The sequence below is a fragment of the Vombatus ursinus genome, unplaced genomic scaffold (genome assembly GCF_900497805.2).
Source record: "Vombatus ursinus unplaced genomic scaffold, bare-nosed wombat genome assembly UNPS02010461.1, whole genome shotgun sequence".
Classification (NCBI taxonomy): Eukaryota; Metazoa; Chordata; class Mammalia; order Diprotodontia; family Vombatidae; genus Vombatus; species Vombatus ursinus.
The window spans coordinates 1,607,670-1,620,453 of NW_020950239.1; positions in this window are offsets into that span (position 1 = coordinate 1,607,670).

A 12,784-nucleotide genomic window follows, 5' to 3' on the forward strand; every position below is an offset into this window, starting at 1 on the left:
GTTCCCATTCAGCTTTGATTTCAGAATTCCAGTCTCCTAACCTTTAGCCTCAGGTTTCTCATTGACAGATTTATGAGTGGTTTGTCTTGCTTAAAGTTGATCAAGATATCTTTAAATATTTCCTTACATCCACTGGTTCAATAATTATACTTTCAATTCCAAAGCCTTTAGTCTTTTTCTTTCATTTTTTTTCTACTTACTGTATCCAAAATGACATTTTTATATCATTGGAGAAAGATTATAAAATTAAGGATCATCTAGTCCAAGCTCTTAATTTTACAAATGAAGAATTGATTGTCCTGAAAGGTTAAGCTATTTGTTCAATATCACACAGGTAGTAAGGGGTAGACCCAGGTTTTGAACACAAGTCCTCTGAGTCTCAGGCCAAGCCTTTTTCCACTGTATCAGTTTATTTCTTTATTTCTTTTTTTTTTTGTGGCTCCACATAGTTTCATGTCATTATTATCGTTGTTGCTCATTCATTTCAGTCGTGTCTGATTCTAACCTCATTTGTGGTTTTCTTGGCAAAGATACTGGAGTACTTTGTCATTTCCTTCTCCAGCTCATTTTACAGATGAGGAAACTGAGACAAACAGAGTAAGTGACTTGGGTTACACAGCTTGTAATTGTCTAAAGTCATATTTGAACTCAGGTCTTCCTGACTCCAGGTGTGGTGTTCTATACGCTGGGACACCTAGCTGGCCTACAATTTGGTGTTATCCTATGTAAAAAACATTATTAATACAATGTTTTTGTTTAACTCCTTTTTGAATTTGAAAGACATATTAAGCTCTATTTAGGAGAGATACTAATGTGTTTAAAACAAGTCAAAACCAAAGAAACTCAAACTGTCTCTTTTGAAAAATGTCGAATTTTATGTTAATGAGTCGACATTTTTTTTGTGGGTGATATGTTTTAAATAGAAAAGTGGTGTCCAGGAAGACATAAAAATTCTAGTATTTTCATTATACTTGGGTCTATTTTATATGTCCATTATACATGACAAGTTATGACTGTGGATCTGTCAAAGTTTTTGCAATAACAAGTAAATGCTACTGTGCCTTTATATGGCTTGTGCAATAAACATTATGTCTTTCAAAAGTTCAATTTATACTTTGGGAAATTTTTGGCATACTCTTTTCGCTTCTTTACAATATGTTCTTTTCTTCTTTATGTTTATAAATTTGTGCATGTTTATTTATGTGTTTGTTTCATACAGTTGTGAATGATTTGCATAGGGATAATGGTTGATCTAGGAAAATACCTGGATGAGAAAATCTCCTCTATTAATGCAATTTGGCAACTCCTCTGCAAATTACACTCTTTATTTTTTTTTACTATGTTTCCATATTAGTCATGTTGTAAAAGAAAACGTAGACCAAAAAAGAAGAAAAAAATTTAAAAAGCATACTTTGATCTGCATTCAGATTCTATCAGTTCTTTCTCTGGTCATGGATAATATTTTTCAGCATAAGTCCTTCAGAGTTGATCATTATATTGCTGTCATTTACAGTTGATCATCATTTCACTTTGCATCAGTTCATGTAAGTCTTTCTAGATTTTTCTGAGAGGATCCTACTCATTATTTGTTATAGTACAATAGCATTCCATCACAATTATCTACCACAACTTGTTCATTCCTCAAGTGATAGGCATCTCCTCAGTTTCCAATTTTTTTTGCCACCAGAAAAGTTGCTATAATATATTTTGGTCTATATACATATATACATATATACATATATATATATATACACACACACACATATATATATATTTGGTGTGTGTGTATATACGTGTGTGTATGTGTGTGTGTGTGGTATATATATATACATATATATGTATGTGTGTGTATATTGGTGTATGCATGCATATATGTATGTATATGTATGCATGTATATGTATATTGGTGTGTGTATATATATATAAAGGTATGTGTATGTGTGTATATATACATACATATATATAAATATATATAAAGGTATATATATATATATGTATGTGTATAGGTCTTGACTGCTACCATAGTAGTCTTAGGATACAGGAAATTCTCACTGTTCATCACCAAGGATAGTATTTGTTTGCTTTATTTTGTTATTCCCTTCCCCCATGCCACTGGTGGTCATTTATGCTTTGAATAATAATAATATTATTATTATTACGATATACTTACAATATTAATAATAATAACACTATATGATTATTATGAAATAAAATGAAACATCTGTTTATGTATAGGTGTGGGTTTGATGACTATGTGTTTCTATGGGGATGAGATAGAGGCTATTTTCAGGATAATCAGCCTCTAGGTATGTACGTGTGAGTTGGGGGGAGTATGTGTGAAATGGTAAATCCTGTAACTATATTAATAGCAGCTTCTTCACACATGGAAAATATTGGCCTCCCTTTATTATTTCACACGATTAAGCTAGGTGTATCCTATAATTGTCTGTTTGCTCTCTCTGTCTTTAAAGAAGAAAAGTAATAGTATTTCAGCAAATCCTGATAGTGCTCCTCCCCCTCCTCCAAATATTTTTCCTCCTCTGTTTTGTCCCCTCCATTTTTATCACCTGACATACAGTAGCTTTAAAACAAGAGAAAAACCTTCTCTCAGGGAAATGAAGACTCTCATGCCTTAATTAATATACCAGGGGATAGGAAGAAATGATCACAGTAAGTTAGGCAGACTGCCATGAACCAACAGTAAAGGGATTCCCAAGGAGACCACAAAGGAGTCTACAAGTGTGTGCTTTGTAAGGAAGATGGTATGGGGACATGTTGAAGCATTTAGTGTAATTTAATGAAAAGGTCCAGATACCGTATCCTGAAATGCACAGATGTGTTGCAGATTGGATTCTTTCATCGGGAAGCTAATCACTCCCCTTAGGTTTCACAGCCTGTCCACAAATGGGCAGATGTGTGCAATATCGGTGCAAGGAGATGACTTTGTTTTTCCTGGATATGTCTTTGGATTAAGCAGATCAGAGCAGAGGTTGTCAGTTTTGCTTCTAGTAGGGGAATTTGGAGTTTCTTGATACAGAAATTGAACCCATCTTTTAAAGGTGATCATATTTTAGGATTGCAATCTGTGTGCATTAGGATGACTGAGATTATTCTATTTGTAGGCAATGACAGAGGTGACTAGGAGATTTGAGGCCAATGAAAAAAGTTGGGGATTGAGTTAGAGGTAGAGCATTGGAAAGAATTTGGGGAAAAAAGAGTATTTTTTTATTTTAATTTATTATTAATTTATTTTAATATTTCTTTCTTTTTAAATTTTGAGTTCCATATTCTCTCCCTCCTTCTCACTCCATCCCCGACTAACTGAGAAGGCAAACAATATGATATCAATTATATATGTGAACTCATGCAAACCATATTTCCATATTAGCCATATATATTTTTTTAAAGTAAGAAGAATAAAGTGAGAAAACTAAATGAAAATTTGTACTCAGTTCATCAGTCCTGTCTCTGGAGATGGATAGCATTTTTTTATCATGAGTCCTTTGAAACTGTCTTGGATTATTGTATAGATCAGAGTAGCCAAGTCTTTCATAGTTGATCATCATTACAACATTGTTTTTATTATGCACAATGATCCCCTGGTTCTTTTCACTGCATTTTGTGTCAGCTCATAGAGTTCTTGCCATATTTTTGACCCACCCCCATCCTTTCTTATAGCACAATAGTACTCCATCACAATCATATGCCACAACTTGTTCAGCCATTCCCCAATTGATGAGCATCCCCTCAGTATTCAATTCTTTTCCACCACAAAAAGAGATGCTATAAATATTTTTGTAACATAAATCCTTTTTTCATTTTTCTTTTGATCTCTTTGAGGTACAGACCTAGTAGCTTTATTTCTGGGCCAAAGGGTATGCATAGTTATAAAACTGATTTGGAGATTTGGGAATATTGCAAAATTGTTTTCCAGAATGATTAGACCAGTTCACTACTCCACAAGCAATTCATTAATGTATCCATTTCCTCTCATTCCCTTGAGCATTTGTCATTTCTGATAGGTTTGAGGTGGTACTTCAGATTCGTTTTAATTTGCATTTCTCTAATAGTGCATTAGAGCATTTTTTTTTTCATAATGACTATAGACAAGTTTGATTTCTTTTGAAAACTGCCTGTTTATATCCTTTGACCATTTATCAATTGGGGAATGGCTCTTAGTCTTATAAATTTGAAAAATGGGGTCTTTATCAGGGAAACTTGCTGTATTTTTTAATATTACTTCATTGTCTATGGCAACTTCTAACATAATGTTTCTCTATTTATTTTAAATAATTTTTTAGCTTTTCCTTTTCTGACATAATAATTGCTACACCTTTTTTTTACCTCAGCTGAGACACTATTCGATTCTGCTCCAGTCCTTTATTTTAATTCCATGTATATATTTCTGTTTCAGACATGTTTCTTCTAAGCAATATATTGTTGGATTCTGGTTTCTAATCCATTCTGCTGTCTGCTTCTGTTTTATAGATGAGTTCATTCCACTCACATTCACAGTTATGATTATTGTGTTTTTCCATCCATCTCCTTTTCTTTTGTTTCTTCTATTTTCTCTCTTTTTTTAATCCTGTCCCTTCTCAAAAGTCTATTTTGTTTTGAACCACTTCCTCCCTTAATCACTACTCCCTTTTATCCCCACAACCCATTACTTTTATCCCCTTCCCCTCTTATTTTCCTATTGGGTAAGTTACATTTCTTTATACAACTGAGTATGTATAAATATTCTTTTGTTGAACCAATTCAAGTGAGAGTAATGTTCAAGTATTGCCTGACGTCCATCCTCCATTTCCCCCTCCACTGTAAAAGTTCTTATTTGCACGCCTCTTTTATGTGAGAAAAATTTTCCCATACTACCTCTTCCTTCCTTTTTTTCCAAGTGTATCGCTCTTTCTCAATCCTTCATTTTTTTATCTTCCCCCCATAATAACTCACACCCATGTTCTCTATGTTAACTCTATTTAACTACCCCAATAATGTTCAAATTCCTAGGAGTTTCATGTATCATTTCTCCATATAGGAGTTTAATCTTATTGATTACCTTATGAATAATCTTTCCTGTTTACATTTTTATGCTTCTCTTACATTTTGCATTTGAATGTCAAATTTTCTATTTAGCTTCGTTCTGTTATTCAGGAATGCTTGAACATCCTCCCTTTTGTTTTGTTTCAGGCATTTCAGTTGTGTCCAACTCTTCATGACCCTGTTTGGGATATTCCTGGCAATGATACTGGAGTGGTTTACTATTTCCATCTCCAGCTCATTTTACAGATAAGGAAACTGAGACAAACGGATTAAGTGACTTGTCCAGGGTCACACAGCTAGTAAGTGTGTGAGGACAAACTTGAACTCGTGAAGATGAATCTATCTGACTGCAGGCTTGGCACTCTATCTACCCCCAGCTGTCCTTTCTTTCACTGAATGTCTATTCTCACCCCGCCACCCCCAAAATACTGTACTTAATTTTGCTTGTTAGGTTATTCTTAGTTGAAGTTCTAATTATCTCACCTTATTGAATGTCACATTCCAACCCCTCCAGCCCTTTAATATTATAGCTGCTAGAGCTTCTCTGATCTTGACTGTGGCTCTACAATATTTGAATTGTTTCTTTCTGTCTATTTGAAGTATTTTTTTTTAATTTTACCTGAGAGTTTGGGAATTTGGGTTCAACATTTCTGTGAGTTTTCAGTTTTGTATCTCTTTTTGAAGGTGATCAGTAGATTATTTCAATTTCTATTTTACCCTCTGGATCTAAGATAACAAGGCAATTTTCCTTGAAAATTTCTTGAAATATGATGTCTAAGCTTTTTTATTGGTCATGGTTTTCAGGTAATTCAGTAAGTTTTAAATTATCTCTCCATTTATTTTATTTATTTATTTATTTATATGTATTTTATTTATTTTCACCAATGAGATATTTGATATTTCATTCTATTTTTTCATTCTTTTGACTTTATTTTATTATTTCTTGATGTTTTATGGAGTCATTAGCTTCCACTTGCCCAATTATAATTTTAAGGAATTATTTTCTTCTGTAAGCTTTTGTACCCCTTTTCTATTTGGCCAGTTTTGCTTCGTAAGTTCTTCTCTTCAGTGAATTTTTGTGCCTTATTTTTTTAACATTTAGTGAATTGTTTTTTAAAAAATATTTTGTTTTCTTCAGTATTTTTGTGCCTTTTTTAACCAAACCATTCATTCTCTTTTTGTAATTTTCTAGCCTCAGTCTCATATCTTTCTCCAGTTTTTCCTCTAATACTCATCTGTTTCTTTAAGTCTTCCAGGAATTCTTGTTAGATTTGTGTCCAATTGACATTTTCTTTGAGTTATTTGTTTTTTTTTTTTGTAGTGGTTTTTACATTGTTGTCTTTTTATGAGTTTATGTCTTGGTCTTTCCTATCACCTTAGTAGTTTTTTATGGTCAAAATATTATTAATTTTTTGGTTAATATTGTTGTCTTCTCATTTTCCCAGCTTATTCCTTCACTTTGAACTTTTTGTTAAAGTTAGGCTCTGTTCACCTGGTGGTAGACAACACTTTCCCCAGCTTCAGAACTTTTTCATGATGTTGTGTTTAGAGTTAGTTCTGAGAGTTTGCAAATTTTGGTGCTTCCCAGGTAGTGTGGTAGTGTGATACTGAAAGTCACTGCTCTTCCAGTCTGTGCTCCAGTTTTTTGTTTTTTGGTTTTTGTTTTTGTTGTTTTTTTTTTTTTTACTCAGGAAGAGTCCTTGGTTCCCTGTAACCACAAATGCTAACACTCCTCTTTCCTTTAGAACTGTGACCTGGGCCTCTGCTCCCTTGTGAATGACCCCCAGTGCTCCTTTCTGCACTAAAACTGATGCAAAACTGCTTATAGACAATAGAGTTGTGAATTATTGAAGCTGTGCCCAATTCTAGCAAAGGGTCCCCTGTAATCTCCTTCTGAACAGTTGTCTTACCCCATTACCATCTCTGGGCTGCAGCTGCTGTTGCCACTACCATGTATGTGGATTCCAGACAGGCCCCCAACCTGGTATCACAGATTTCTTCTGCTGACTTCTTAACTTTTCTTAGCCCAGAAAAATGTCTCACTCCAACCTTTTCTTGGTTCTGCACCTCTAAAATTTATTTTGATGGATTATTTTAAAGTTGTTTGGAGGTAAATGTTGGGTGAATTTAGCTGGGGGCGGGGGTTGTCTGTAATCCTTCATCTTAAGTGAGTATATTTTAAAGGAGAATAATCACCAACTGTGGATTCTACTTTCAGTTTGAATGAGCACAATTTAAAGAAGGAACATGGTGATAGAAGATCAAGGAATATAAAAGGTTAATGAGTAAGGCCTGAAAAAGAAAAAAAAAACCTCAAGAAGAAGAGCTGAAGGAGAAAAAGAAGAAGGAAGTTGTCAAAGCAAGACAAGTAGGAAGAGTTAGTGGAACAAGATAGAGAATAAAACAAGTTGGTAGAGAGGATTAGTGAATGGGGTAAAGTAATAGTGGAAATACGGCAGAAAAGGAAAGGCTGTAGAGGGACTGAGAGTAATACAATGACTTTACACAGGCAAGTTCAGCTTTTCAAAAATGATATTTGACCATAGAGTACTTAATAAGATGATTATAGTTGAGATATATGTACCCATAGTAAATTTAAAAATAAAACAAGGTTGAAAGTTTTATTCTGTATAGAAAGCATGATTTTTTAAATAACTTTATTTGAGTATATATTACTTGCATGTCTCCAATAACCAAGTGACTGCTATATGTGTTCAAAGGGTGGCTGCTCTCTCTACATTTGGGATTATTATGGACAGTGGATTCTATTTCTAAAGGGAAAAGAATCAGAGCTTCCATGGGGTGGTTAGATATGACTATAAGTATGAGAGGAAACTTGACTACATTATGGAAATGCTTCATTCCATAAATTAAAATAAAATTAAAAAAAATTAAAGTAGAAAGTGAAACAAAAGAAAAAAGTTGAATGGTTTCTTAAATGTTATTTTCTGATAAGTTTCTTTTTAATAAGAATATTTCTGAAGAGAGTGGAGTTGAACATTCTGGGGAGAAAGCAAAGCTATGTATGTGTACGGAAGAATCATAAAGTTAATCCACAGAAGAATTAGAAGAAGAAGCAAAAAGTAATGGTAATTGTTGATTACCAGCTTAGAAGTATTAACAGCTCCTTGTCTATCTAATAATAGCAGTAGTGTATCCTTTTGTCTTCCCAAAGTATGTTTACAAGACAGCAGTGAATCTCCCAAGTCTCATCAAAATTGATAAGTACTACCCATTTATTGTGATTCACATGAACACAAGTGATATTGCCAGAAAGAACCTAAAGTGTGTAACTATGCACGTATTTATAAACACACACACACACACACACACATAATATATATATATATATATATATATATATATATATATATATATATAAAACCAAAGATTATGAATCTTGGGCAAGAAACTGATTGCTATCTATAGAGGCAAAGTTTATGCTTCCTTCACTAATGACCAATGAAAGCAAAAGATGCAGAAGAGGAAAAAACTGAAACTGATTTGTTAAATCAATAGCTGGCAAGAAGATGGTTGACAATGGGATTTGGATTCTAGATGATGGCTTGAAATATAGTGGTGACAGACTTATGGCCAGGGATAAAGAATTTTTAAAGAATGGTAATAAAATGTATTTGCCTGGAGTCTTGCAATTCTAATCAAATGAATTTGAAGGTAAAAATAATGAGGAAGGGAGAAAATAACACACATACATATATGCATACATGTATTGTATATATGCCAAATTAGATATCATGGAATACAACTAAAAGTGAAGGAAGAATAACATTGAAGTAATCCAAAGTTCAGAGGAGATACAATCTAAGAAAGAAGCTAAAAATAAAAAGAATAAATCCAATATCTGTGCAAAATGCCTGAGGTTTAAGCAATAGGAAAGAAGAATTGGATTGCCCTAATGTAATAGAGGCAACTTTGGCCTGACAGGTATGACTGAGTCTCAATAGGATGAAACCCATGAATACTTCTGAAGAATAGTTTTATTAAAATGTAATGGGATAGATTAGATAGGATTGGAAAGAAGGTAGGAAGGGGAGAAGAAATTAAGGAAGAAAGGAAGGAAGGAAGGGAAGGAGGGAAGGAAAAGACAGGAAAGGAGGAAGGAAGGGAGGGAGGAAGGAACAAAGGAAGAAAGGAAGGAAGGGGGAGAGGGAGGGATGGAGGAAAGACAAAGGAAAAAAGAAAGGAAGGGATAGAGGGGGAAAGAAAAAGGAAGGAAAATAGGAAAGAAGGAAGGAAAGGGAAAAAGGAGGGAAGGAAATGAGTATTTCTTAAGTGCATACTATATTCTGGGTACTGTGCTAAGTCCTTTACAAATATTGTCTCATTTAATCTCCAGATGTTATTGTTAACCATATTTTGCCATAAGGAATCTGAGACAAACAGGTGACTTGCCCGGAGTTACATAGTTAGTTAGTGTCTGGCCACATTTTAACTCAGATCTTCCTAACTCTAAGCCTAGTGTTCTATCCACTATATCACCTAGGGATCTCTAAGAGCAACAGAAAAGTTGTTTGTTCATTTTTATTGTATTAGTGTTAATGAAAGAAAGCATAAAATATAAGGTAACACTACTTCTTAGGGGTGGGTAAGACAAAGGAATTTGACAACAAAGAGAAGTCAAAGTTGCTCATTTAAAAAAAATTCTAAAGAATTTCTTTGCCAGAGGGTGGAGCCAAGATGGTGGAGTAAAAGCAGTGACTTGCTTGAGCTCTCCTCCAAGCCCCTCCAAATACCTGTAAAAAATGTTATATACTTAATTGTCAAAAATGAATATTCAAATAAGTACATTAAACAAAACTAGATATCAAAAAGACCTAGGCATTTTGACTGGCCATAATCTTAACCAAACATCAACATATTAAAAAAAAATCTAATTCAATCACGGGTAAAGCAAACACTTCTCATGAGGGACAGGGTCAAAAGAGAGAATAGAATAAACGGAGGGCGGGATAGGATGAAGGGAAAGATAGTTGTTTTTTTTACAACCTGACTACTGTGGAAGTGTTTTGCATGATTACACATGTATAACCTGTATCGAGTTGCTTGCCTTCTCAATGAGGGTGGGTGGGGAGGGAGGAAGGGAGAAAATTTGGAATACAAAGTTTTAAAAATAAATGTTAAAAATTGTTTTCACGTGCAACTGGGAAATAAGATATACAGGCAATGAGGTATAGAAATCTATCCTGCCCTACAGAAAGGCGGAACGGGAAGGGGACAAGAGAAAGGTGGGGGCAGGGGGGAGGGCAGTTTAGGGGAAGGGGTATTTGGAATGCATGTCAAATTGGGATGGGGGAGGGATGAGATGGGGAGAAAATTTGGAACTCAAAATCTTGTGGAAGTGAATGCTGAAAACTAAAAAATAAATAAATTGAAAAAATATTTTAAAAATTAACAAAAGAAAAAAAAAGAATTTCTTTGCCAAATAGAATGACATTTATACCAGAAATGAAAGAACAAAAAATGGCCAACAGGTATATAGGTAATGGGGGTGGGGGGGTGGGTAGTAGCTAAGTGGCACACGGTCTTGAGTCAGGAAGAACTGAGTTCAAATCTGGCCTCAGACAATCAATGTGTGACACTGGGCAAGTCCCTTAACCTTGTTTGCCTTAGTTTTCTTATCTGTGAAATGAGCTGGAAAAGGAAATGGCAAACCACTTCAGTATCTTTGCCAATAAAAACTCAAATGGGGTTAAGAAAAGTTGGACATGACAGAAATGACTGAACAACAACAAAAAAGTCAGTTACAGATATAACAAATATAGGTAACAGATACGAAGAGAATACCTAAATGTCTTTGATGAATACAAGTCTTCTGGGTCAGATGGATTGCAAATTTAAGTACTCAGAGATCAGGCAGGGACGACTGTGAAGTGATCATGATATTTAAAATAAAGTAGAAATGGAGAGATATACTATAAAAATGGATGACAGATACCTAAAGTTTCAACAAAGGAGGAAAAGCAGTGTCTCTAAACCAGAGGCAAATGAGTTTGGATTTAATTCTTAGGAAAATTCCACAGTGGATTATCAAAGAGATGGTTTGTTGAACATCTAGAAAGGAAGTGGTGGTTACAAAGAGGTAAAATAACTTGGTGAAGTACAGATTTTGCCAGAGTAAATGTATTTGCCCTTTGGATAGGAAGAATAGATTTATAGCTCATGGAAATCTTGTAAGCAACATTTAATTTGTTGCAAGAATTTGACAAAATTTTCATATTATTTCACATATGATTTCAAAGAAATGTGGACTAGATAGAAATTCAAGTTAATTAATTCAGAGATGTTCAAATACATAGAATCACGGTTTTAATTAATGTCTCTGTAAGCATGGCAAGAAGATTCTACTGCAGTGAACCAAGCTTCTGTGCTTATCCCTGTGTGATTTTAATATTTTTGGCAGTGAAAATGGTTAAAGGAAAAAATGGCATGTTTGCAAAATTTGCAGTTGAAACAAACCAGAAAAGGATAGCTCATGTACTATGTGAATTCACACACACACACACACACACACACACACACACATGTATGTATATGTATATATATAAATAATATATCTTGTTATTTTTGCATATATATATACACACACATATACGATGAGAGAGAGAGAGAGATTTAGAAAGTAGAGAGGCTGGATGCCTAGTAATCTATTAAGTTGGAATTGAATAATGATAAGTGTAAAGCTTTTCGTGGGTTCAAAAATAAATTCCACACATACAGGATACAGGATGGGGAAGATGTGCTTAGGTTCTAATCTAGCCTGCTTAAAAAAATCTGATGGTTTTAGTGGACTGCATGCTCAAAATGAGTAGTGTTATGTCAGCAAAAAATTAAAAAAAATTGTTAAAAAGCTCACATGATCTGGGGCCTCATTAAGAAGATCACAACTTCTAGGGATAAATAGGCAATAGTCTCCCCATATTGTCCTGGTCAGACTCCATCTAGAGTATTGTGTGTATTTCTAGGCCCTGCAATTTAATGAGGATATTGATGGTTTTCATAGTATCCAGAGTAGGGAAACCAGGATCATGAAAGGGATTGAGTTAATTTCACATGAGTATGAGTTGAAGGAACTGAGATTTTTAGACTGGGAGATTGCAGAAGAGAAAACTCAGGGGAGGACATGAATCTGTCTTCAAGTATTTGAAAAACTGTCATTTGGAAAAATGATTATACTTTGGCCACAGATGGCAGAACCAGGAGCAATGGGTAGATGTTGGAAAGAGGCAAATTTATGCTTGACAAGAGCAAATGCTTAAGAAAAAATGAGAACTATTCAACAGTTGAACTGTCTGCTTTGGGAGATGATATGAGTTGTCTCTCATTAGAGACATTCAGAAAGAGGCTGACTATGCTATAGTAGGGATTTCTTTGAGAGTGGATGAGATTCTAGCTTTCTAAGGTCCCTTCCAACTCTACAATGTTGTGATTACAAAACAAAAAGATTATGCTGTTTCTGGTCACACAAATAGATATGTGATCCCGTCCACAATCCCTAAAATAAATCCTCGTCCCTGATGAAAGGCTTATTTCCATCACTAGAGATTTCTGATGTAATTGACAGCATATCCAGCATGCTGAATTCCACCAGCTGACAGATGTACCATAACTCACTTTCAGAGTGGGGATTGCTCCAGGTGTGGAGGTATAAATTTCACCCTCCTAAAGAGAGTATATCTGCTTATCATCAGACTGTCACACTCATAGATAATGTAAGACATATTCT